The following is a 27,123-nucleotide window of genomic DNA, read 5'->3' as shown; positions in this document are numbered from 1 at the left end:
ATTTTCACCAGGACTACGGATTATTTATTGGGAGTTCCAAAAAATAATACACAGGGGTTCAAGATGTGGAGCCATATGTGACTCCTGCTATTCCTACTTAGAGCATGTCCGTTGGGTTGTTTCCAGTGATAGTCAAAACCACAGCTAACCCTGTGCAGGTGTGGCCTTAGAGCATTGAGCATGCTCAGAAGAGCTGCCTGGCCAATCAGGAAGTAAGCCCGTTTAACCCAAATAGTTTGGCTGGATTGTGGCCATTTGCACTGATAAAATAAAAATAAGATCATACACACACAGACACACACAGACACACACACACACACACACAGACACACAGATACACAGCATTTAGTGTTAATTCTAGTAATTTCTCTAATACGGTTGTCTACGTCCTCACCGGAATCGTCCGCATCAGCACCCATGCTGCCTGCACTGTTGGCTCCAGAGCCTCCTGATGCGCCCCTGTTGCTGCTGCCCCTGGCGTTACCGCAGGACGTACGGCGCTTCAAGATGTGCTGGACATTGGCCTGGTAAAATTTAAAAATAGTTTACTTGTTTTCCCGTCTAGAGATTCTTCATCCCTTCCTCCATGTCCTTTGCTTTCTGCCCCTCGAATACCTTTTGAGGGGGGTCGGAGTTAAAAATAAATAAATGCTGGGCATTTCTCTTGGTAGGGCTAAGCCCTGGTTGCCCTCTTGGACCAGCCTCCACAGAAAGCACCATTACTCAAGACATGGTGGTAGCTTCCAAGTGTCAAGACCTTCTCCCACCCACTGCTTTCAGTGTTAATTCTACTCACATCAGCCAGGACGCCAGCCTGGTCCTCAATGTGGCTCTCCTCGTTAGCCAAAATTCTTGTAGCACAAACCAGGATCATTACAGCTAGCAGGATAGACCATTTCATGATGGCTCAGAATCAGGGTGTCTCCCTTTGGTCAGCAGAGAGGAATAGAAGTGAGGAAGTGTTGCCTCTTGTCTTGGCTCTGCCCGAGATGGTGCTCTCTGTTTTCTTTATATAACCCTTTTTAGGCTCTGTTGGGTGATAAGATCTATCTCTGGACAAAAACAAAGTGAAGTTTGGAAGAGCAACTAGCTGTTCATGATGGCATGGAGAACACTAAGCTCCTTGCCAGGGTTGAGTGGACTTCCTTCATTCTCCTTCCTTGACTGTTCAGCTGTTTCATTCCGCTCTGGTCTCACCCTTCCCGAATTTGACCATTCCTTATCCCACTGCTGAAATGGAGTCATGCACCATTAAGAACATAAGAAGAACTCTGCAGCAGCAGGCCAGAATCCCACCTAGTCCAACATCCTGTTATCAAAACCAAAGAGCAGGATTTGAGCACAAGATCCCCTCCTCTCCTGTGCTTTCCAGTAACCAGTATTGCTACCTCCAACTGTGGTGGCAGAGCATAGCCACTTTTTCTAGTAGCCATCAATAGCCCTCTCTTCCTCCATGAATTTGTCTAAACCTCTTTTAGATCAATCTACGTTGGTGGCCGTCATTGTCTCTTACTGGAGCATGTCCCATAGTTTCACTATGTGCTGCGTGGTGAAATACTTTCTTTTATTGGTCCGAAATCTTTCAACTTGCCCGAGTTTGTGTTCCTTACTGCTCTCTACCTTTGGACCCTGGTTTGCTGTATAAACACAAGTTGAGCATCTAATATTGTATCTTTAAACAACTCCCAAGCATTTTGGAGTTATTTGACCCTCTTGAATTTGCCTTTCTGCCCTTTCCCCCAACCTCCTCATTTTAAGGAACTTCCCCCTTTTTAAATCAGATGAAATCTGGTGGTGGTGGTGGTGACCTGGCTTGCCAGTACAACATGTGAAAAGGATCTAGGGGTCTTGGTAGACAACAAGCGAAACATGAGCCAAGAGTGTGACGAAACAGCAAAAAAGAAGCTAATGCTATCACACAACATTTAGTGTTACACCTACTAATTTCTACAAGACGGCTGTCTACGTCCTCATTCATGTTGGGCTCATCTGCACCCATGCTGCCTGCACTGTTGGCTCCAGAGCCTCCCGATGCGCCCCTGTTGCTGCTGTCCTTGGCGTTACCGGAGGACGTATGGGGCTTCAAGATGTGCTGGACATTGGCCTGGTAAAATTTAAAAATAGTTTACTTGTTTTCCCGTCTAGAGATTCTTCATCCCTTCCTCCATGTCCTTTGCTTTCTGCCCCTCGAATACCTTTTGAGGGGGGTCAGAGTCTGAATGCAGTTAAAAATAAATAAATGCTGGGCATTTCTCTTGGTAGGGCTAAGCCCTGGTTGCCGTCTTGGACCAGCCTCCACAGAAAGCACCATTACTCAAGACATGGTGGTAGCTTCCAAGTGTCAAGACCTTCTCCCACCCACTGCTTTCAGTGTTAATTCTACTCACATCAGCCAGGACGCCAGCCTGGCCCTCAATGTGGCTCTCCTTCTTAGCCAAAATTCTTGTAGCACAAACCAGGATCATTACAGCTAGCAGGATAGACCATTTCATGATGGCTCAGAATCAGGGTGTCTCCCTTTGGTCAGGAGAAAGGCATAGAGGTGAGAAAGAGTTGCCCCTTGTCTTGGCTCTGCCTGAGATAGCTTCTTCCACTTTCTTCTTATGCCTGTGTGCTCTTGGCCTTCATTGTACCTACCCTGGTTTGCTGTATAAACACAAGTTGAGCATCTAATATTGTATCTTTAAACAACTCCCAAGCATTTTGGAGTTATTTGAGCCTCTTGACTTTGGCTATCTGTCTCCTTTTCCCCAACCTCCTCATTTTGGGGAAGTTTCCTCTTTTGATATCAGATGAAATCTGGGGGGGGGGGGGGAATCTGGCTTGCCAGTACAACATGTGAAAAGGATCTAGGGGTCTTGGTAGACAATAAAGCTAAACATGAGCCAAGAGTGTGATGCAACAGCCAAAAGAAGCTAATCCTATCCTAGGCTGCATCAACAGAAGTATCAAGGTAAAGGTAAAGGGACCCCTGACCAGTCGTGACAGACTCTGGGGTTGCAGCGCTGATCTCACTTTATTGGCCAAGGAAGCCGGCATACAGCTTCCGGGTCATGTGGCCAGCATGACTAAGCCGCTTCTGGTGAACCAGAGCAGCACACGGAAACACCGTTCACCTTCCCGCCAGAGCAGTACCTATTTATCTACTTGCACTTTGACATGTTTTCGAACTGCTAGGTTGGCAGGATCAGGGACCAAACAATGGGAGCTCACCCCATCACGGGGATTTGAACCGCCGAGCTTCTGATCGGCAAGTCCTAGGCTCTGTGATTTAACCCACAGTGCCACCCGCGTCCCTCAACAGAAGTATAGTGTGCCATTTAAAGGAAGTAATAGTACCATTTTATTCTGCCTTGGGCAAACCACACCTGAAGTATTGTGTCTTGTTATGGCTGCCACAGTTTAAGAAGAATATTGATGAGCTGGAATGTGCGCAGAGGAGGGTGACCAAGATAATCAAGGGTCTGGAAACCAGGCCTTATGAGGAACTGTTGAGGGAGTTGGGTATGTTTAGCCGGCATAAGAGAAAGGCAGAAGATATGCTAAAAAGGTAAAGGACCTCTGACAGTTAAGTCCAGTCGCGAATGACTCTGGGGTTGCGGCACTCATCTCGCTTTACTGGCTGAGGGAGCCGACATTTGTCCACAGACCCAGTTTTTCTGGGTCATGTGGCCAGCATGACTAAGCCATTTCTGGCAAAACCAGAGCAGTGCTCAGAAACACCGTTTACCTTCCCGCTGGAGAGGTACCTATTTATCTACTTGCACTTTGATGTGCTTTTGAACTGCTAGGTTGGCAGGAGCTGGGCCCAAGCAACAGGAGCTCACCCCATCGCGGGGATGTGAACCACGACCTTCCGATCAGCAAGCCCTAGGCTCAGTGGTTTAGACCACAGCGCTAACCATGTTCCTTACGAGATATGCTAGCCATCTTCAAATATCTAAACAGCTGTCACATGGAGGATGGTGTGAGCTTCTTCTCTTAGGCTCTGGAGGGTAGATCCAGAACCAATGGCTTCACATTACACGGAGGCAGATTCTGATTCAACATTAGGAAGTATGTTGTGATGGTAAGAGCTGTTTGACAGTGGAATGGACTCCTTCAAATGGTGATGAAGCCTCCTTCCTTGAAGGGGCTGGAAAAGCATGCAAATGCAGGGCTTTGACACTCCAACCATCATGCTGATAACCTCCTATCAGTTGATTGACAAGTGGCGTCATGAAACGCCCCGTGCTTCATGTCTGCTTCAAGGAGGATGACTCGGTAGAGGGTCCCAGCAGCAGCTGGGGGGATTGTGTCCCCTCCAGAGTGATCAGGGAGAGATGAACATGGAGGTGAGTGGGAGGAGTGTCCAGTGCAGACAAGGGACACATGAGTCACCTGTCCGAGGTGTTGCATTTAGTGCTGAGCTTCCACGTGCAATGAAGGGATCTTGGAAAGGTGCTGGAAAAGAACCCCAATGCAGGGCTTTGACACTCCAACCATCAGTTGATGACCTTCTGATATTTGGTGATTGACAGGTGGGCAGACACACCACTTATTACATTTGGCCCACTGAGGAATGTGGAGAAAAATATCTGACCTTCTTTCCCCACCCATTTCATGAGGGAAACAGACCCCTGTAATCCACATTGATTGCAGAAAACCTAAATTTCCTGGGATGTGCTGGAATCCATCCCATAAAACACTCTTCCACTCAGTCTGAAGAAGTCCTGCCTCTGAATGGAGGGATGGAATTGGATGGGGATGTGGGAGACTCTGTCCTTGCCCATGTTTGCAAGTGTGGGAGAGCAGGTTGAAGAGGGTATAGGGGTGTTTAGTGGGTGAGGCATTTCAGTGATTATTGAAGAAGAAGATGAAGAGTTTGGATTTGATATCCCGCTTTATCACTACCTGAAGGAGTGTCAAAGCAGCTAACATTCTCCTTTCCCTTCCTCCCCCACAACAAACACTCTGTGAGGTGAGTGGGGCTGACAGACTTCAGAGAAGTATGACTAGCCCAAGGTCACCCAGCAGCTGCATGCGGAGGAGCGGAGACACGAACCCGGTTCACCAGATTACGAGACTACCGCTCTTAACCATTACACCATGCTGAGCGAGAAGAATCTTGTTCTTTGGTTGTTGATGTTTCCTTTCTTCTATATACTGTAGTATTTGATTTATTTATTTGTCAGGCTTGGTAAACCGCATCAGAATCCTGCCTGATACAAGAAGTGGTAAAAAATTATGCGGGGGGGGGGGGGGGAGATAATCGCACCCACAAATCCTCACTAATCTGGCAGTTCAGATTGCAGGGGCAGGGGGACTCTTGCTGCATTTGAAAATTAACAAGTCATGGGGGAAATAAATTAACAACCCCCACCCTGCACTTAAGGATGGAGTTGCATGACCAACGTCTCATGTCATTGGAGAACCAATGAGGTGGTGAGAAAGATTAGGTACCATGGGGAAGTAATCCCCTGTGCCCGGAAGAGTCTTGGGAATGAAGTTGAATTGGCTGTACCTACAAATGAGTCATGGAATCTGCTGTGGAGGTCCCGTTCCAAACAGCAATGCAATTTAACACATGAACAGGTAAAATTAATGATCAGGGCAACCCTGGCCAGATGGGGATGATCTGGGGCATTTAGTATGAAGTTCGTTGCAGCCTCATTAGGCCAAGAATGGTGCATGTTCCTTGCCATGTGGTGCTTAAATGAACTGAACTGTAAAGTGTGTCCACTTTGTATCAAAGAGCTCAGAGTGTTCAGCTACAGAGTGGACACACTTCCCAGTTCAGTTCGTTTACCACCACATGCCAAGGAACATGCACCATTCCAGGCCAAATGAGGCTGCAACGACTTTTGTAATAAATGCCCCAGATTGTCCCCATCTGGCCAAGCTCACCCTGACCATTGGTTTTACCTATGTTATGGTTCATCCTGCTGGGACCCTCTAGCAAGTCGTCCTCCTTGAAGCATACATGGAGCACGGGCCGTTTCATCACGCCACCTGTCAATCAACCTGACAGGAGGTTATCTGCACTGTTGGTTGGAGTGTCAAAGCCCTGCCTTTGCATGCTTTTCCAGCCCCTCCAAGGAAGGAGGCTTCATCACCATTTGAAGGAGTCTACTCCACTGTCAAACAGCTCTTACCATCACAACATAATTCCTAATGTTGAGCCATTGGTTCTGGACCTATCCTCCAGAGCTGGAGAGAACAAGCTTACACCATCCTCAATGTGACAGCCATTTAGATATTTAAAGATGGCTAGCATATCTCCTGTCATTCTCTTATCAAGGCTAAACATACCCAACTCCCTCAACAGTTCCTCATAAGGCCTGGTTTCCAGACCCTTGATTATTTTGGTCACCCTCTTCTGCACACATTCCAGCTCATCAATATTCTTCTTAAACTGTGGCAACCATAACAAGACACAATACTTCAGGTGTGGTCTGACCAAGGCAAAATAAAATGGTACTATTACTTCCCTTAAAGTGCACACTATTCTTCTGTTGATGCAGCCTAGGATAGCATTAGCTTCTTTCTTGCTGTTACATCACACTCTTTGCTCATGTTTAGCTTGTTGTCTACCAAGACCCATAGATCCTTTCCACATGTAGTACTGGCAAGCCTGGTCCCCACCCCCACCAAATTTCATCTGATTTCAAAAGGGGAGACCTTTCCAAAACGAGGAGGTTGGGGAAAAGGAAACAGAAAGGCAAAGTCAAGAGCAGGCATAGGCAAACTCGAACCTCCAGATATTTTTGGCCTACAACTTCCATGATCCTTAGCTAGCAGGTCCAGTGTTCAGGGATGATGGGAAATGTAGACCCAAAACATTTGGAGGGCCAAGTTTGCCTATACCTGGTCAAGAGGGTCAGATAACTGCAAAATGCTTGGGAGTTGTTTAAAGATACAATATTAGAAGCTCAACTTGAGTTTATACAGCAAACCAGGGTAGGTACAATGAGGGCCAAGAGCAAACAGGCATAAGAAGCAAAGTGGAAGAAGCTATTGGAGGCAAGGAAGCTTCCTTCAAAAAACTGAAGTCTTGTCCAAAGGAAGAGAGCAGTAAGGAACACAAACTCGGGCAAGGATTTGGGACCAGTAAAAGAAATTATTTCACCATGCAGCACCTAGTGAAACTATGGAACTTGCTCCCGCAAGAGACAATGACGCCCACCAACCTAGATTGATATAAAAGAGGTTTAGACAAATTCATGGAGGAGATGGCTATCAGCCGTTGTGGCTATGCTCTGCCACCACAGTTGGAGGCAGCAATACTGGTTACTGGAAAGCACAGGAGGAGAGGTGACTCTTGTGCTCAAATCCTGCTCTTTGGTTTTAGAACAGGATGTTGGACTAGGTGTACCCACGTACAGAGCCGAGCAACTTTAGGCCAATCAGCTTGCTAAATGTCATTGGGAAGATTTACTCGGGGTACCTGCTAAACAAACTATCGAAATGGATGGAGGATGACAATATCATTGCCGATGAACAGGCGGGTTTTCGCCCTGGAAGATCTACCACAGACCAAATATTAATCTTGAATCACCTGGCGGAAAAGTATGCCGGCAAAGCCCCAAAGGTTCTTCATGTGGCTTTTATTGACCTTAAGCAGGCATTTGATCGAATCTCTAGAAAGCAGCTATGGACAAAACTGGCTGCTACAAAGATCGATCGTCGTCTCCTTCATCTGATTATCAGCCTCCATACAAACACCTTTCTGAGAATCAGGCTAGACAATAAAGGCCTAGTCTCCAACCCTGTTACCACCACTAGAGGGGTAAGACAGGGTTGTCTATTGGCCCCAGCATTGTTTAGCTTTTACATTAACTCACTGGTGACTCACATGGCCAATGATGCTTTCCACCCCCCCAAATTAGCAGGCCGATCTCTGAATGTTCTTCTGTATGCGGATGACGCCGCACTTCTTGCCAGATCTCCTATTGGACTGAGGAGAATGTTGCAAGCTCTACATGAATACTGTGATCAGCATGAGCTCCAACCCAACTATGCTAAGACCAAGATCATGGTCTTCTCTGCCCGACCGAGACTCCATCAATGGTCGATGAACGGGATCCCCCTAGAGCAGGTTAACTGCTTTAAATATCTGGGACAAGTACCGTATTTTTGGCACGATTGGACGCACCGGACCATAGGACGCACCTAGTTTTCAGGGGGGGGGGAAATCAAGGAAAAAATATGATTCCCCCCCCCCCGCAGCTCTGGGAGCAGTGGACAGGCTGCACGCAGCCTGTGCGCTACTCCAAGACCTTCTCCCTGCTTTTGCGGGAGGTGGCGGAATTCCCCCACCTCCCGCAAAAGCCCACAGGAGCCCCGCGTGACTCCTGCGGGCTTTTCGACCAGGAGGGAGAAGGGACTGAAACGGCCAGTCAGTCCCTTCTCCCTCCTTGGAGAAAAGCCCCCAAGAACTGCGCGCTCTTTAAAGGCTGCGAGGCTCCTGCGGGCTTTTCTGCGAGGTGGGGGAATTCCCCCACCTCCTAGAAAAGCCAGCAAAGCCGCGCAGCCCATTTAAAGAGCGCACGGCTTTTGCCTGCTTTTGCGGGAGGTGGGGGAATTCCCCCATCTCCCGCAAAAGCCCGCAGGAGGGAGAAGGGACTGACTTGGCCAGTCAGTCCCTTCTCCCTCCTTGGGGAAAAGCCCCCAAGAGCTGCGCGCTCTTTAAAGGCTGCGCGGCTCTTGCAGGCTTTTCTGGAGGTGGAGGAATTCCCCCACCTCCTAGAAAAGCCAGCAAGAGCCATGCAGCCTTTAAAGAGCGCACGGCTTCTGCCTGCTTTTGCGGGAGGTGGGGGAATTCCCCCATCTCCCGCAAAAACCCGCAGGAGGGAGAAGGGACTGACTCGGCCAGTCAGTCCCTTCTCCCTCCTTGGGGAAAAGCCCCCAAGAGCTGCGCGCTCTTTAAAGGCTGCGCAGCTCTTGCAGGCTTTTCTGGAGGTGGGGGAATTCCCCCACCTCGCAGAAAAGCCTGCAAGAGCCGCGCAGCCTTTAAAGAGCGCACGGCTTTTGCCTGCTTTTGCGGGAGGTGGCGGAATTCCCCCATCTCCCGCAAAAGCCCGCAGGAGGGAGAAGGGACTGACTCGGCCAGTCAGTCCCTTCTCCCTACTTGGGGAAAAGCCCCCAAGAGCTGCGCGCTCTTTAAAGGCTGCGCGGCTCTTGCAGGCTTTTCTGGAGGTGGGGGAATCCTCTGGGGCTGGCGATGGGGGAAGCACTGCTTTCCCCACCGCCAGCCTCGAAGCCGGGTTGGAGAGTAGCGGGAAGGCGTCGCGCGCCTTCCTGCTGCCCCCCATCCTCTGGGGCTGGCGATGGGGGAAGCGCTGCTTTCCCCACCGCCAGCCTCGATGCCGGGTTGGAGAGTAGCGGGAAGGCATTGCGCGCCTTCCTGCTGCCCCCCATCCTCTGGGGCTGGCGATGGGGGAAGCGCTGCTTTCCTCACCGCCAGCCTCGAAGCCGGGTTGGAGAGTAGCGGGAAGGCGTCGCGCGCCTTCCTGCTGCCCCCCAATCTCTGGGGCTGGCGATGGGGGAAGCGCTGCTTTCCCCACCGCCAGCCTCGAAGCCGGGTTGGAGAGTAGCGGGAAGGCGTCGCGCGCCTTCCTGCTGCCCCCCATCCTCTGGGGCTGGCGATGGGGGAAGCGCTGCTTTCCCCACCGCCAACCTCGAAGCCGGGTTGGAGAGTAGCGGGAAGGCATTGCGCGCCTTCCTGCTGCCCCCCATCCTCTGGGGCGGGCGATGGGGGAAGCGCTGCTTTCCCCACCGCCAGCCTCAAAGAGCAGACTCTCCTGGCTTCAGCGGAAGCAACGCGAAGCCTCCGGAGCGCAGGCTTCGGAGGCTTTGCCTTGCTATCGCTGAAGCCAGGGAGCCTGCATTCACTCCATAGGACGCACACACATTTCCCCTTCATTTTTGGAGGGGAAAAAGTGCGTCCTATAGAGCGAAAAATACGGTAATACGGCCAAATAGGTCTTTTCTGGCCCATAGAGACTATATAACAACTAATGCATCTAAAGCAGCCATCCAGATTAGATCTCTATATGCTAAGAATCAGGCTCAATCAGTGAAGATAGCTTTGAGACTCTTTCAAATGAAAGTCCTCCCCCTTCTTTTGGTGGGCATCTCTTTAGGCTCCCGTAGGGATTTTTTGAAATTGGATTCTATCCAAACGCGATTCCTTAGAGCCATCCTTAGGATTCCCCCCTCGGTAGCGGGTGCGGTTATGAGATTAGAGGTCGGCTGGCAAGCTCTACGGTATGTGGCCTTGAAGACGAAGCTCTGGCTATGGCTCAAGCTTTGTTTTAAACCAGTGGGTATTGCCCCCTTGATATTGAGGGACGATTTCCAATCATCGTGGGAAAGGGAGGTCATTAACAAGGTTCAATCCTGCGGATTGTCTCACCTTTACTTTGAGTCTATGACGTACAATCAAGCTAGAGCTGTGATTTCCCGGAGACTGAGTGACATTGCCAGACAAGAGGACATAGCCCTGGTAAAACCAGGGATGTTCCTAGGGGACCAGATTTATCGGACCATACCAGCCCCCTACCTTGCAGAAATCCACTATGTTGAATACCGCAGACTTCTTACAGCGGCTAGATTAAATGTCCTTGACTCTGCGATATTGTGGGGAAGGTACAGGGGAGTACCATACGCCCAGAGAACCTGTCATTGTGCCATGGGTGTGGTTGAGTCTACCGAACACATTCTCTTGACTTGCCCTTCTTATGCAGAGCTTAGACAAAATTTTATAGACCCACACCTATGTCAATTTAGCTTGCTACCCGGAGAAAACCAGGTTTTACACTTGCTGAATAATGTCACTAGAGCTATACCTTCCTTGGTGGCCAAATTTCTTTTTTTAGCTTTTAAGCGTCGCAAGACTATAATTGACTGTATTGATATGGGGCTATCTGTTTAGACCATTTTAGTGTTGGCTAAGTTCTAAAATCTTCCTGGATGTTTTAACTGTGTATTGACAAATGTACTTTTTTCTGACTGACGGTTGAATAAAAGGTTGATGATGATGGATGACTCCTTCAAATGGTGATGAAGCCTCCTTCCTTGGAGGGGCTGGAAAAGCATGCAAAGGCAGGGCTTTGACACTCCAACCAACAGTGCAGATAACCTCCTGTCAGGTTGATTGACAGGTGGCGTGATGAAACGGCCCGTGCTCCATGTATGCTTCAAGGAGGACGACTTGCTAGAGGGTCCCAGCAGGATGAACCATAACATAGGTAAAACCAATGGTCAGGGTGAGCTTGGCCAGATGGGGACAATCTGGGGCATTTATTACAAAAGTCGTTGCAGCCTCATTTGGCCTGGAATGGTGCATGTTCCTTGGCATGTGGTGGTAAACGAACTGAACTAGGAAGTGTGTCCACTCTGTAGTAAAGAGAGGACATTCAGCGTAGCTGAACACTCTGAGCTCTTTGATACAAAGTGGACACACTTTACAGTTCAGTTCGTTTAAGCACCACATGGCAAGGAACATGCACCATTCTTGGCCTAATGAGGCTGCAACGAACTTCGTACTAAATGCCCCAGATCATCCCCATCTGGCCAGGGTTGCCCTGATCATTAATTTTACCTGTGTTATGGTTCATGTCTTAAATTGCATTGCTGTTTGGAACGGGACCTCCACAGCAGATTCCATGACTCATTTGTAGGTACAGCCAATTCAACTTCATTCCCAAGACTCTTCCGGGCACAGGGGATTACTTCCCCATGGTACCTAATCTTTCTCACCACCTCATTGGTTCTCCAACGACATGAGACGTTGGTCATGCAACTCCATCCTTAAGTGCAGGGTGGGGGTTGTTAATTTATTTCCCCCATGACTTGTTAATTTTCAAATGCAGCAAGAGTCCCCCTGCCCCTGCAATCTGAACTGCCAGATTAGTGAGGATTTGTGGGTACGATTCTTCCCCCCCCCCCCCGCCGCATAATTTTTTACCACTTCTTGTATCAGGCAGGATTCTGATGCGGTTTACCAAGCCTGACAAATAAATAAATCAAATACTACAGTATATAGAAGAAAGGAAACATCAACAACCAAAGAACAAGATTCTTCTCGCTCAGCATGGTGTAATGGTTAAGAGCGGTAGTCTCGTAATCTGGTGAACCGGGTTCGCGTCTCCGTTCCTCCGCATGCAGCTGCTGGGTGACCTTGGGCTAGTCACACTTCTCTGAAGTCTGTCAGCCCCACTCACCTCACAGAGTGTTTGTTGTGGGGGAGGAAGGGAAAGGAGAATGTTAGCTGCTTTGACACTCCTTCAGGTAGTGATAAAGCGGGATATCAAATCCAAACTCTTCATCTTCTTCTTCAATAATCACTGAAATGCCTCACCCACTAAAAACACCCCTATACCCCCTTCAGCCTGCTCTCCCACACTTGCAAACATGGGCAGGGACAGAGTCTCCCACATCCCCATCCAATTCCATCCCTCCATTCAGAGGCAGGACTTCTTCAGACTGAGTGGAAGAGTGTTCTATGGGATGGATTCCAGCACATCCCAGGAAATTTAGGTTTTCTGCAATCAATGTGGATTACAGGGGTCTGTTTCCCTCATGAAATGGGTGGGGAAAGAAGGTCAGATATTTTTCTCCACATTCCTCAGTGGGCCAAATGTAATAAGTGGTGTGTCTGCCCACCTGTCAATCACCAAATATCAGAAGGTCATCAACTGATGGTTGGAGTGTCAAAGCCCTGCATTGGGGTTCTTTTCCAGCACCTTTCCAAGATCCCTTCATTGCACGTGGAAGCTCAGCACTAAATGCAACACCTTGTACAGGTGACTCATGTGTCCCTTGTCTGCACTGGACACTCCTCCCACTCACCTCCATGTTCATCTCTCCCTGATCACTCTGGGGGGGACACAATCCCCCCAGCTGCTGCTGGGACCCTCTACCGAGTCATCCGCCTTGAAGCAGACATGAAGCACGGGGCGTTTCATGACGCCACTTGTCAATCAACTGATAGGAGGTTATCAGCATGATGGTTGGAGTGTCAAAGCCCTGCATTTGCATGCTTTTCCAGCCCCTTCAAGGAAGGAGGCTTCATCACCATTTGAAGGAGTCCATTCCACTGTCAAACAGCTCTTACCATCACAACATACTTCCTAATGTTGAATCAGAATCTGCTTCCGTGTAATGTGAAGCCATTGGTTCTGGATCTACCCTCCAAAGCCTAAGAGAAGAAGCTCACACCATCCTCCATGTGACAGCTGTTTAGATATTTGAAGATGGCTAGCATATCTCGTAAGGAACATGGTTAGCGCTGTGGTCTAAACCGCTGAGCCTAGGGCTTGCTGATCGGAAGGTCGTGGTTCAAATCCGCGCGATGGGGTGAGCTCCTGTTGCTTGGGCCCAGCTCCTGCCAACCTAGCAGTTCAAAAGCACATCAAAGTGCAAGTAGATAAATAGGTACCTCTCCAGCGGGAAGGTAAACGGTGTTTCTGAGCACTGCTCTGGTTTTGCCAGAAATGGCTTAGTCATGCTGGCCACATGACCCAGAAAAACTGGGTCTGTGGACAAATGTCGGCTCCCTCAGCCAGTAAAGTGAGATGAGTGCCGCAACCCCAGAGTCATCCGCGACTGGACTTAATTGTCAGAGGTCCTTTACCTTTTTAGCATATCTTCTGCCTTTCTCTTATGCAGGCTAAACATACCCAACTCCCTCAACAGTTCCTCATAAGGCCTGGTTTCCAGACCCTTGATTATCTTGGTCACCCTCCTCTGCACACATTCCAGCTCATCAATATTCTTCTTAAACTGTGGCAGCCATAACAAGACACAATAATTCAGGTGTGGTTTGCCCAAGGCAGAATAAAATGGTACTATTACTTCCTTTAAATGGCACACTATACTTCTGTTGAGGGACGCAGGTGGCGCTGTGGTCTAAACCACAGAGCCTTGGGCTTGCCGATCAGAAGCTCGGCGGTTCAAATCCCCGCGACGGGGTGAGCTCCCATTGTTTGGTCCCTGATCCTGCCAACCTAGCAGTTCGAAAACATGTCAAAGTGCAAGTAGATAAATAGGTACCGCTCCGGCGGGAAGGTAAACGGCATTTCCAGGTGCTGCTCTGGTTCACCAGAAGCGGCTTAGTCATGCTGGCCACATGACCCGGAAGCTGTATGCCGGCTTCCTCGGCCAATAAAGTGAGATGAGGGCTGCAACCCCAGAGTCTGTCACGACTGGACCTAATGGTCAGGGGTCCCTTTACCTTTACCTTTATACTTCTGTTGATGCAGCCTAGGATAGGATTAGCTTCTTTTTTGCTGTTTCGTCATTTTGGCTAACAAGGAGAGCCACATTGAGGACCAGGCTGGCGTCCTAGATGATGTGAGTAGAATTAACACGGAAAGCAGTGGGTGGGAGAAGGTCTTGACACTTGGAAGCTACCACCATGTCTTGAGTAATGGTGCTTTCTGTGGAGGCTGGTCCAAGAGGGCAACCAGGGCTTAGCCCGACCAAGAGAAATGCCCAGCATTTATTTATTTTTAACCGCATTCAGACTCTGACCCCCCTCAAAAGGTAACGCCAAGGGCAGCAGCAACAGGAGCGCACCGGGAGGCTCTGGAGCCAACAGTGCAGGCAGCATGGGTGCAGATGAGCCCAACATGAATGAGGACGTAGACAGCCGTCTTGTAGAAATTAGTAGGTGTAACACTAAATGTTGTGTGATAGCATTAGCTTCTTTTTTGCTGTTTCGTCACACTCTTGGCTCATGTTTCGCTTGTTGTCTACCAAGAACCCTAGATCCTTTTCACATGTTGTACTGGCAAGCCAGGTCACCACCACCACTACCAGATTTCATCTGATTTAAAAAGGGGAAAGTTCCTTAAAATGAGGAGGTTGGGGAAAAGGGCAGAAAGGCAAATTCAAGAGGGTCAAATAACTCCAAAATGCTTGGGAGTTGTTTAAAGATACAATATTAGATGCTCAACTTGTGTTTATACAGCAAACCAGGGTCCAAAGGTAGAGAGCAGTAAGGAACACAAAGTCGGGCAAGTTGAAAGATTTGGGACCAATAAAAGAAAGTATTTCACCACGCAGCACATAGTGAAACTATGGGACTTGCTCCAGTAAGAGACAATGACGGCCACCAATGTAGATTGATCTAAAAGAGGTTTAGACAAATTCATGGAGGAAGAGAGGGCTATTGATGGCTACTAGAAAAAGTGGCTATGCTCTGCCACCACAGTTGGAGGCAGCAATACTGGTTACTGGAAAGCACAGGAGAGGAGGGGATCTTGTGCTCAAATCCTGCTCTTTGGTTTTGATAACAGGATGATGGACTAGGTGGGATTCTGGCCTGCTGCTGCAGAGTTCTTCTTATGTTCTTAATGGTGCATGACTCCATTTCAGCCATGGGATCAGGAATTCGGGAAGGGTGAGACCAGAGCGGAATGAACCAGCAGAACAGTCAAGGAAGGAGAATGAAGGAAGTCCACTCAACCCTGGCAAAGAGCTTAGTGTTCTCCATGCCATCATGAAAAGCTAGTTGCTCTTCCAAACTTCACTTTGTTTTTGTCCAGAGATAGATCTTATCACCCAACAGAGCCTAAAAAGGGTTATATAAAGAAAGCAGAGAGCACCATCTCGGGCAGAGCCAAGACAAGAGGCAACACTTCCTCACTTCTATTCCTCTCTGCTGACCAAAGGGAGACACCCTGATTCTGAGCCATCATGAAATGGTCTATCCTGCTAGCTGTAATGATCCTGGTTTGTGCTACTAGAGTTTTGGCTAACGAGGAGAGCCACATTGAGGACCAGGCTGGCGTCCTAGATGATGTGAGTAGAATTAACACTGAAAGCAGTGGGTGGGAGAAGGTCTTGACACTTGGAAGCTACCACCATGTCTTGAGTAATGGTGCTTTCTGTAGAGGCTGGTCCAAGAGGGCAACCAGGGCTTAGCCCTACCAAGAGAAATGCCCAGCATTTATTTATTTTTAACTCCAACCCCCCTCAAAAGGTATTCGAGGGGCAGAAAGCAAAGGACATGGAGGAAGGGATGAAGAATCTCTAGACGGGAAAACAAGTAAACTATTTTTAAATTTTACCAGGCCAATGTCCAGCACATCTTCAAGCGCCATACGTCCTCCGGTAACGCCAAGGGCAGCAGCAACAGGGGCGCATCGGGAGGCTATGGAGCCAACAGTGCAGGCAGCATGGGTGCTGATGCGGACGATTCCGGTGAGGATGTAGACAACCGTATTAGAGAAATTACTAGAATTAACACTAAATGCTGTGTATCTGTGTGTGTGTGTGTGTGTGTGTGTGTGTGTGTGTGATCTTATTTTTATTTTATCAGTGCAAATGGCCACAATCCAGCCAAACTATTTGGGTTAAACAGGTTTACTTCCTGATTGGCCAGGCAGCTCTTCTGAGCATGCTCAATGCTCTAAGGCCGCACCTGCACAGGGTTAGCTGTGGTTTTGACTATCACTGGAAACAACCCAACGGACATGCTCTAAGTAGGAATAGCAGGAGTCACATATGGCTCCACATCTTGAACCCCTGTGTATTATTTTTTGGAACTCCCAATAAATAATCCGTAGTCCTGGTGAAAATCAGTTTGGCTTCTTCAATAAATTCTGAGATCTCTTCTTTGAGCTTTTTCAGGAGTGACTCTCCCCCACCCCCGTGTGGAATGCTCTCCCGAAGGAGGCATGTCTGGCATAATCTTTACCTGTTTTTTGGTGCCAGGCAGAAACATTTGGCTTCTTAAGGGTGGCATTGTGACCTGTTTCAGTGGGGAAGGATCTCAGAAGCTGTATTTTTAGTTAACATTGGACCTTCCAGATTGCTTTGAATGTACGGCACTATGGGTCACCCTGTGAGAAAAGCACACATGATGGTGATAGTTTAATTAAATTTATTCATTGCTTGTTAGGAGAAAAGAGATCTCCAAGTGACCTGCTAATGCCTGCATTGTGGGAGTTTAGACTAGGTGACCCATTGTGTCCCAACTGTACGGTTCTATGATTTCGTGATCATTTGAACAGCATCTGATTAAGGGGTGGGGGTGGGGGAGCCTATTTCATTTGTTGGACCCATGGCCATGGGTAAGTAGTTCCAGAGCCAATTACAGGCAGAACCCTTCCTCTACAGAGATGAGTTCTGCAAGGGCAAAAGATGAGAGGAAGGGAGCTGACTGGCAGTGCCACCCCTTGGGTCTGTTGTAATTAAGAAGCTGGCAGGTGAGGTGAAGGTTGATTGAGGTTATGGGGCACTGTGCCTCATTCATCCTGAGACATTAGCCCATTCCTGCCCATAGCATTGGATACAGCCCAAGGAAAACGATGAGCAGTCCCCCCTCCCCATCTACTACACTGACCTTCCTGAAGCAAATCAAAAAGATGTTCAGGGGAGGAAAGTTACTGATAAGCAAATCAATGTAGGGAGGGTAGAAAGCCACTTCTGCAGCAGTGAGGCCTTAACCTCTCTTCTTTCTACAAATAGGGTCTGCTGCTTCAGACAGGTATTAAGGAAAACATGTCATCATTCAGTGAAGCCGCATAAGGCAAGGAGCCAGTGCAACAGAGTAGTCCTCATTGCGGATCTTCCTCCTTGGCACCTCAACCCAGAATGCAGAATCCCAGATTGATCTAAAAATCAGTTCCTTTGGACCCCACCCACCCACATATCTGAGGACCTTGATGCTTATGGATTCGGTTCAGTTCCAAGGTTTACTTGGGGGGGGGGCAGGAGTTCTTCATTTCATGCACAACTCCACTCTGCCCCCCATCCCAAAAGGCTCTGGAAGGGGTTGAATTGGAGCCCATTTCAGGGAAAGAACATGCATAGCCATAACCACATAACATGAACCTACACATTACAATAGTGGTGGAAAGAGGAGCTTAACAGAATCTGTATGACATCAAGCAATCTACACACTCCTTACTGTACAATCCTATATAGGAAACTATCCTTAATATAACTGCAAATAATGAAACATTCTTTGTTTTAATTTCTGTTGTGTAACCGATGATCAAAGTATTGACTGATTACCAGAATCATGGAAAAGGCTATTAATAACTCTGATGTTTTCATTTCTTTTCGGCCTTGGCACTCTTTGCTATAATCGCATATAACACAAGTGTAATGCAAGGAATAAAACATTCTTTGTTTTAATTTCTAAAGTATAAGCAATCAATTGTGGCAAGAGGAGAAAAGCTTTAAAAAAACTTTGATTGATGTTTTACTTTCACATAATTAATAAAGAGGGCATTGCACGGCACACCGTTCCCTTGTGTATTTTTTCTTAAATGTGTCATATCTGTCCTTGAATTGTGAACATGCCTCCTGCTCGCCTGGCAGAGAGATGTGTGATTGCGGAAAATGTCAGAGGTTTGCAGCAGAGTTCATTCAGTGTGTAATTTAAGGGTTAACTCTGTTATGAGTAAAGTCAGCAAACCGAGATGGTGATGGTGGAGGCAATGCATTCCTTAGGCCAGCCTATCCAGACATGTAGCTACTGATGTGTTTGAATGTCTTTTCCTGTTAACCTTATTATTTTTTTAAAAAAAATATTTTCAACTGGTTTCTAATGAATACACACACACACAGAGACACACACACACAGAGAGAGAGAGACAGAGAGAGAGAGAGCCCTTAGAGGTTTTACTACAATCAAGAGGTATATAAATTTTGTTGAATAAAAAAAGGAAACAAACCAGGGATGATCTTCAGGGAGGTAGCACTTCGTCTGCTTGGCTGCTTACTTCTAAGGGAGGTTTTCCACTGTATTGTATGTTTGGTTGCGTGTCTCACTGCCCAATGCAAGTCATGGCTTAAGAATGACCAAATAATAATAATAATAATAATAATAATAATAATAATAATAATAATAATAATAATATATTATCTATACCCTGCCCATCTTGCTGGGTTTCCCCAGCCACTCTGGGAGGCTTCCAACAAAATATTAAAATACAGTAGTCTATTAAACATTAAAAGCTTCCCTAAACAGGGCTGCCTTCAGATGTCTTCTAAGAGTCTGGTAGTTGTTTTTTTCTTTGACATCTGGTGGGCGGGTGTTCCACAGGGTGGTTGCCACTACCTAGAAGGCCCTCTGCCTGGTTCCCTGTAACTTGGTTTCTCACAGTGAGGGAGCTGCCAGAAGGCCCTCGGTGCTGGACTTCAGTGTCTGAGTAGAACAATGGGGGTGGAGACGCTCCAGGTATACTGGACCAAGGCTGTTTAGGGCTTTAAATGTCAGCAGCAACTCTTTGAATTCTGCTCAGAAACGTACTGGGAGCCAATGTAGGTCTTTCAAGACCAGTGTTATGTGGTCTCATGGGCCACTCCCAGTCACCAGTCTAGCTGCCGCATTAGTTGTAGTTTCCAGGTCACCTTCAAAGGCAGCCCCACATAGAGCGCATTGCAGTAGTCCAAGCGAGAGATAACTAGAGCATGCATCTCTCTGGCAAGACAGTCCATAGGCAAGTAGGGTTTCAGCCTGCATACCAGATGGAGCTGATAAACAGCTGCCCTGGACACAGAATTGACCTGCGCCTCCATGGGAAGTCCAAAATGACTTCCAGGCTGCGCACCTGGTCCTTCAGGGGCACAGTTACTCCAATCAGGACCAAGGAATCCTCCACACCTGCCTGCCTCCTGTCCCCCCAAAACAGTACTTCTGTCTTGTCAGGATTCAACCTCAATCTGTTAGCTGCCATCCATCCTCCAACCGCCTCCACACACTCACACAGGACCTTCATCACCTTCACTGGTTCTGATTTGAAAGAGAGGTAGAGCTGGGTCTCATCCACATATTGATGAGCACCCACCCCAAACCCCTTGATGATCTCTCCCAGCGGCTGCATGTAGATGTTGAAAAGCATGTGGGAGAGGACAGAACCCTGAGGCACCACACAAGTGAGAGCCCAGGGGTCTGAACACTCATCCCCACCACCACTTTCTGGACACGGCCCAGGAGGAAGGAGTGGAAACACTGTATAACAGTGCCCCCAGCTCCCAGCCTCTCTAGACGGTCCAGAAGGATGTTATGGTCAAAGGTGTCAAAAGCCACTGAGAGATCCAGCAGAACTAGGAAACAGCTCTCACCTTTGTCCCAAGCCTGCCGGAGATTATCGACCAGTGCGACCAAGGGAGTTTCAGTCCCATGATGAGGCCTGAATCCAGATTGGAAGGGATCCAAATGGTCCACTTCTTCCAGGCATGCCTGGAGTTGTTCAGCAACCACTTGCTCAGTCACCTTGCCCAATAAGGGAAGATCTGAGACAGGGCTATAGTTGGCCATATTGGCCGCATCGAAAGATGGTTTTTTAAGAAGCGGTTTGATAACTGCCTCTTTCAGCGGGTCTGGGAAGGCTCCCTCACAGAGAGAAGCATTCACCACCCCGTGAAACCCCATCGCCCAGCCCAAAACTTCTATGTCTCTTTCTCCTCAAATTATACACTGCTTTTGTTCTGTTTGCTCAGTAAATTAGGAAATGCTATTTTCCATTGGTAGAGTTTTAATTAATGGTGTGCCAAAACCCACCATTTGATTTCTAGAACTGGTTTCTTCCCCTGAAAAAGAAATCAATTTTCCTGCACACGAGAAATTCTTTAGAATTAATTCATAAAGACTTCATTTTTATGAACAACAGCACACCATGGATGGGAAGATGTTCACTTTTGGAGAAGCCACAAGTTGTCTTCAGAAGAACAACCCCCCCCCCTCCCCAGGCTTGTTTTAATAGTCAGAAGATTGGTATTTGTCCTGCGGGTGGCAGATGGCACTGTGGTCTAAACCACTGAAACTCTTGTGCTTGCATACGGAAGGTTGGCAGTTTGAATCTGTGTGACAGGATGAGCTCCCATTGCTCTGTCGCAGCTTCTGCCAACCTACCAGTTTGAAAGCACACCAGAACAAGTAGATAAATAGGTACCACTGCAGTGGGAAGGTAAACGGCCTCTCGGTGCGCTCTGGCTTCCATCACAGTGTTCCGTTGCGCTTCTACTCTGAAGAAAACTATGCACACACACATACATGTACATGTACAAATAGTTTTGTAGTTGAAACATTGAGAAAATTCACCCCAAAACAAGCCCATTAAGTATGGCATACAAATAAAAGTTGTTGTTGTTGTTGCTGCTGCTGCTGCTGCTGTTGTTGCTGTTGTTCATTTCGTTACTTTGGAGCCAGTTTCCCAATACATTAAGGTATTCTTGAATCCTTCTTCTGTTTTCTGCGGCATTGGCTACCCCTCCCAGTTTTATGTCATCTGGAAATTTGATGAGAACTCCCTCAATTCCTTCTTCCAAGCCGTTTATATAGACACTGAACTACAGTGGGCCCAGGTGATTTCCCAAAACCCTGTGTTGGTTTCCCCTTTCTTCCATTTTTTATACATCCCCCTCTTAAATCTCAGCTTTCCTGTAAGCTCCTTATGCAGCCACACCAGTTTGTTGAGATGCCTTCCACTTTGTTTCTTCTGGGAATTGTCTGCATCTGTGCCTTCAATAGTTTACCTTTGAGAAACTACCATCCATCTTGGACTTCCTTCTCTTTGAGTATTTCTGACCATAATATCTCACCTAGTGCAGTGGTGAGGGAAATGTACCCTGTGTGAGCTCAGAAGGGCACTTTTAATGCCTATGTTCCTGCAAAAGACACAGTGCCTCCAAGAGACAGATATGGGCGATACTAATGTCCTGGACCCACAGCCAACAGAGTACCCAGATTTGAGCTTTTATGTTACCGTATTTTTTGCTCTATAAGACTCACTTCCTCCTAAAAAGTAAGGGGAAATGTGTCTTATGGAACGAATGCAGGCTGCGCAGCTATCCCAGAAGCCAGAACAGCAAGAGGGATTCAGAATATTTTTTTCTTGTTTTCCTCCTCCAAAAACTAGGTGCTTCTTATGGTCTGGTGCATCTTATAGAGCGAAAAATACAGTATTACTTTTATAAGCCCATCCGTCCTTCCACTGGAAACAAAGTTATGAAGCGAAAACCCCTATCAATTCATAAACCTTTTCTTACACCGCCTCACAGAGTAGCCATTTGAATCACCACTCGTTGGCCTTCTGTTTTTTACCAGCAAGAAGTACACATCTTTCCAGGGGTGGGTTTGTCTGCAATCAGGTACTCCCTAGAAGTGATCTTTTCCAATAAGTGTGGGTGGGTGTAAGAGGATCGCTGCGCCCAAATAACAAATGCAAAATGTAATAACTTTGCAATGAGGCTTAGACAAGCCTCCTGCTGTACAGGAGCTAAGGACTGGGCACTCAATGAGAACTCACAGTATAGTTAGAAAGTAGGTCTCTTTGTGGATAATGGGGCTTCCTCCCAGGTCTGGGGATTTAGGATTGCACTGGAACTGGGGAAATAGAGGTTTCTTGTGGCTTTAAGAGTTGTGTGTGTCTGGCAGAAATTCAACAGGTTAGGCTTTTCCTTCTCTGGAAATACAATTCTGGGGGAAAGCTTCACCTGTTCTCAATCTGTCTGCCAAGTATTATACTTTTATTTTATTTTTTATTTATGCATTTTCCAAATTCTACTTACACATCATACATTTTTCCTCATACATTATTTCTATGAAAACTTCCCAACCTATCACTCCATGACATTCCAGGTAAAGGTAAAAGGTGAATGAATAGGGAAATACATTATATGCCATCTTTGGTATCTAATCCCATACTATAGCCAGTAAAAAGGCTTCAGGTTTGTTTGGGTTTTTTTTGGGGGGGGGATGTGAAAATATTTTTTCGCCAAGTATTATACTATCAGTATGGACAGTCATGGATTTAGTTCTGGGTCTGCTACATCGCCTGAAAAATAAGATACAACTTTGAATATCACAGGAAGCAAATGCAAATTGTCTGCAGATCTGTGTCCTCTTCTGAGAGTGTGTTGGAGGGCCCCACCCACATACTGGACCCAGAATGTTCTGCTGCACTCCTGGACAGATATCTTGTAGGTTCACATTCAAGAGACCAAACAAGAGGCTAGAATGCTAAGATTTATTTGCAGTTGCTGAATTCTTCCTGAATTCTGGGCTGCCCATGAAATCTAGATTCAGGGCTTAAGGACTATGGGAGCAGAGTGGAGGTATCAAGCAGTGAAGGTAAGCCATTGAGATCATTTGGTGAACCTGCTGAGCATCTGAGTTGATTCCAACCTGCATCTCAGTTTTCTTCGGCCATAGTAGCTGCCTCTACATCTGTGAGCAGAAAGTAAAGAGCAGAGGATTCATTCTGAGAGGCCAGCTATGATCTTCTTTATGAAAAAGGCAGGAATCACAGAATTTGAGAGCTGAGAGAGACTGGAAGTCATTTAGTCCAGCAACTTGAAACTAAAGTGTCCCCAGCACGTGGCTATCTAAAGGGGCAGACTTTCTCTCACTCCAAAATACCACTCTGTTGGGATTGGGTCCATTCTCCCCCTGTTTTTGCCATCAGGAATTGCCTCCCAGTGTTCTATCCAAATCTACCCTCCTGCAACTTAAGCCTCAAGACCCACTCCTCCCCTCTGGAGCAGCAAAGGATGATTCTTTGCCATCTTCCAATTGACAGCCCTCCATGGATGTAAAGAGTGCTCTCCTCTCTCCATTCAGTCGTCCCTTCTCCAGCTTAAACCAACTCTGTGGTGCATCCAATGTTAGACCTACTTCAAGTTGGCCCATTGAAATTAAAGAACATGCCTAAGTTAGGTCCATTAATTCCAATGGCTCAGAGTAGAACTTCCTTGAACATAACCTTTCATTGCTATAACCTTTCCTCCTAGGGCGTGTTTCTGAGGTCTCTGCTCATCCTCATTGCCCTCCTCCAAAACCCTTCCGGGTCCTCTACTGATTGCCTTCTCATCTTCCTAGAACAACATTCATGCTCTCTAATATCTGAGCAAAAGATATCTAGCAGGTCATTAACGTCCCATCATGGATACTTCCTTGCTAGGGAAGCTACAGCTGCTCAATTCTTGTCCACTGCACCACAGTTAAAAGAACAGGAGCACTTGGGATGAACAGAAAAGTCCATACCTACCTCTTTTACCCTCGCTGACGGTATCTATGTAGCCAGCTGAGCTCGGACAACGACATATTTTTCTGCCCTAGAAGTAAAAAGGGATGCGGTTTAACCTCTTGACAATGTATCTCAAGTACATTTTTAAAAACAATTGAACAGCTATTCCACTCTCTCCAGTCCTATTGCCTCTGAATCCTGGGAATGGTTGTTTGAACAGCAGGATACTTACAGCCCTCTCAAAACAGGTAGATGGGCCCGAGCATTCCACGCGTTGGGCCCTTGTGCAGCTCATGAGTGCCAGAACAGACAGCAGGATCAGAAGATGCTTCATGATGGATGGAGCTGGAACTGGTGCTCGCTTTGGATAGACAGAAAGGAAAAGGGAGGACCATGATTATATTTTTTCTGACCTTTAGAAAACATGCAATAAACACGGAACAACAGAGGCAATGAGAGCAATATCTGCAACAACAGTTAAAGTCATATCACAAAAGGTTAATGTCACAGAACATATGAGGAAGTGATTTAGAATAAAACTGAGAGCATATGCCCTAAAAGGCCTCAACCCTATATACCTGAAGGAGCGTCTCCACCCCCATCATTCAGCCCAGACACTGAGGTCCAGCTCCAAGGGCCTTCTGGTGGTTCCCTCATTGCAAGAAGCAAAGTAACAGGGAACCAGGCAGAGGGCCTTCTTGATAGTGGCGCCCGCCCTGTGGAATGCCCTCCCATCAGTTGTCAAGGAAATGAACAACTATCTGACTTTTAGAAGGCATCTGAAAGCAGCCCTGTTTAAGGAAGTTTTTAATGTTTAATGTTTTATCGTGTTTTTAATATTCTGTTAGGAGCCGCACAGAGTGGCTGGGGAAATGATGATGATGATGATGATGATGATGATGATGATGATGATGATTCCTTATATATGGGCAGAATGTGGGCTAATTGGCATGCAGTCGGGGCAGGTGAGAAGATTTCAGAAAGAAAGAAACACTTACTTGAGACAGTGTTGGGTTGTGGGCATCCTTTAGGCACTCTTGTCAGATATGGTCTGTGGGTGCTGCCAGTGCCCTTTGGCTTGATGGACACATTGGGGTGTAAGTTGCCCAATGGGGCCATGGTATGACTCTTTGGTTTTTAGACCAAAGGTCCTTGCAGCAGGAAGGGAGGAATCACAGGAAACCTCACTGCATGCACAATATTATAATAATAATAATAATAATAATAATAATAATAATAATAATAATAGTTTTTATTTATACCCCCGCCTTCCCCAGCCAAGGCCGGGTTCAGGGCGGCTAATAAGCAATAATAAAAACAAGTTGAATGAATACAACTTAAAAACAAGATTAAAATACAACATTGAAACATTAAAATGCAGCCTCATCACAGGAGGAGAAAGGAAAAAAGAAAGAGGGGGAGGGAATCAAATTGACTCCAATCCAAAGGCCAGGTGGAACAACTCTGTCTTACAGGCCCTGCGGAAAGAAATCAGATCCTGCAGGGCCCTGGTCTCACGAGACAGAGCGTTTCACCAGGCTGGAGCCAGTGTTGGGAAAGCCCTGGCTCTGGTTGAGGCTAATTTAACTTCCTTAGGGCCTGGGACCTCTAGGGTGTTGCTATTTATGGACCTTAAAGTCCTCCATGGGAGAGGCAGTATGTGCTGCTGTGACCCCCATCTATTAATGAACATCTGCCCGGACTTTATTAGATTTGTTTACATTGGTTGAATCTGACTCGCTAGTTTGTTTTGTCAGATCCTCAAGTTACGTTTATTAAATATTACCAATTTATCCACCTGTGGTTGTCTTGACCCTTCTCCCTGGTGTGCTGGCAAGTTTCCTTGATGCTGTCTCTAAGCTGTCCCTCCAAACCCGAATAGGAACATCTCCCCACCTCCCTGAGAAAGAGGGTTCTATTTGTTTCTGCCTTGCTCTCAGGGAACGTAGAGTTTCTTCACTGAAAGAATTAAGTGATGAACAGTCCCCAAGTGACTGCCCACCCCCACCTTGCCCTGCTTACAAGGGGAATGTAAGGCAGGAGATTGGAGGAAGTAAAGGAAAACGAAAAGGCTGCAGAGTGCAGACCACCACTTTGATTTAGATACCATTGACTCCACAGAACACATGGAAGCTGTTAATAATGGACCATCTAAAATCATTCTTTAAAAAGGATCAAGAAAAGCAAACTTTAAAAAGATGCTTGCATATATTTAAATAGAAATATAACATTTAAAGACAATTATATATAAAGTCGCACATTAAAATCCTTTGCAGAATTAAAGTAAGGACACTCGCAAACACCCCTTCAGTGCCCTAGAATCCCGGCACCCCACACAGGAGTTTTTGACCAACATTTTCTCTTTCCTTTGATCATTTTTAACTGCAGTTTCTTTCCCCAGATATTTCTGGGGAATAGTCAGAACAGCACTGGGTTTGATCTAACTGCTGCAGTCAAGAAGAAAATGATGTTCTTACCAAGCTAGTGGTCTTTGTCTCCAGGAATGAGAAGACGTTCGCTCTTGGAGAATCCAACCGAAGTCCTGTGCAGAAGAACCCACATTGGGCTGGTTTAAATAGCCAAGTGGTCTGAACTGGGGGGGGATTTGTGGGTATGATTTGTGGTCTTGTGTTCCTGGACTAAGACCAAGTGTCATTTGGGAGGACAATTAGCCATCTTGTGCTGACGTGGAGAACAGTGTGCTCCTTCCCAAGGCAGTCCTGTAGTCACTAACGGAATGATTCCCAAAGTGGACAGTACTGCTCACCGAAGGACAGTGGGACTAGCAAGTGCAGGTTCAGCTACAAAGAAGTGCTGTAGGCACAAAGGCTTTTCATAGAGTGGGGGACACTGGGTATGTGTTTAGGGAATGAAGCCAACAGTGGGTGCCCCCGCCCCAAAGTTTGGGAACCTCTGCACTAAGTCATGAGCTGTGTGGCAGCTTTTCAGATCCCAATGAGACCTTTGATGCTTAAAGTAAAGTAAAGTGGCCCCTGACCATTAGGTCCAGTTGTGACCGACTCTGGGGTTGCGGCGCTCATCTCGCTTTATTGGCCGAGGGAGCCGGCGTTTATCCGCAGACAGCTTCTGGGTCATGTGGCCAGCATGCCTAAGCCGCTTCTAGTGAACCAGAGCAGCACATGGAAATGCT

At 47.1% G+C, this 27,123-nt stretch overlaps 1 long non-coding RNA gene across 1 annotated transcript; it reads right to left on the bottom strand.

The window, feature by feature from the left end:
- Positions 1-22,959: 22,959 nt before the first annotated feature.
- On the bottom strand, positions 22,960-26,684 carry LOC310769583. The gene is made up of 4 exons (XR_014551704.1): positions 26,450-26,684; positions 24,205-24,333; positions 23,994-24,060; positions 22,960-23,173 (listed from the first exon to the last, which is right to left on the bottom strand). It is a non-coding gene; the product is annotated as an uncharacterized lncRNA (long non-coding RNA).
- Between the last annotated feature and the right edge of the window lie 439 nt (positions 26,685-27,123).

Source organism: Podarcis filfolensis (genome assembly GCF_964270895.1).
Source record: "Podarcis filfolensis genome assembly, chromosome: 8".
NCBI lineage: Eukaryota > Metazoa > Chordata > Lepidosauria > Squamata > Lacertidae > Podarcis > Podarcis filfolensis.
This window is presented reverse-complemented; position numbering and strand designations above follow the sequence as displayed.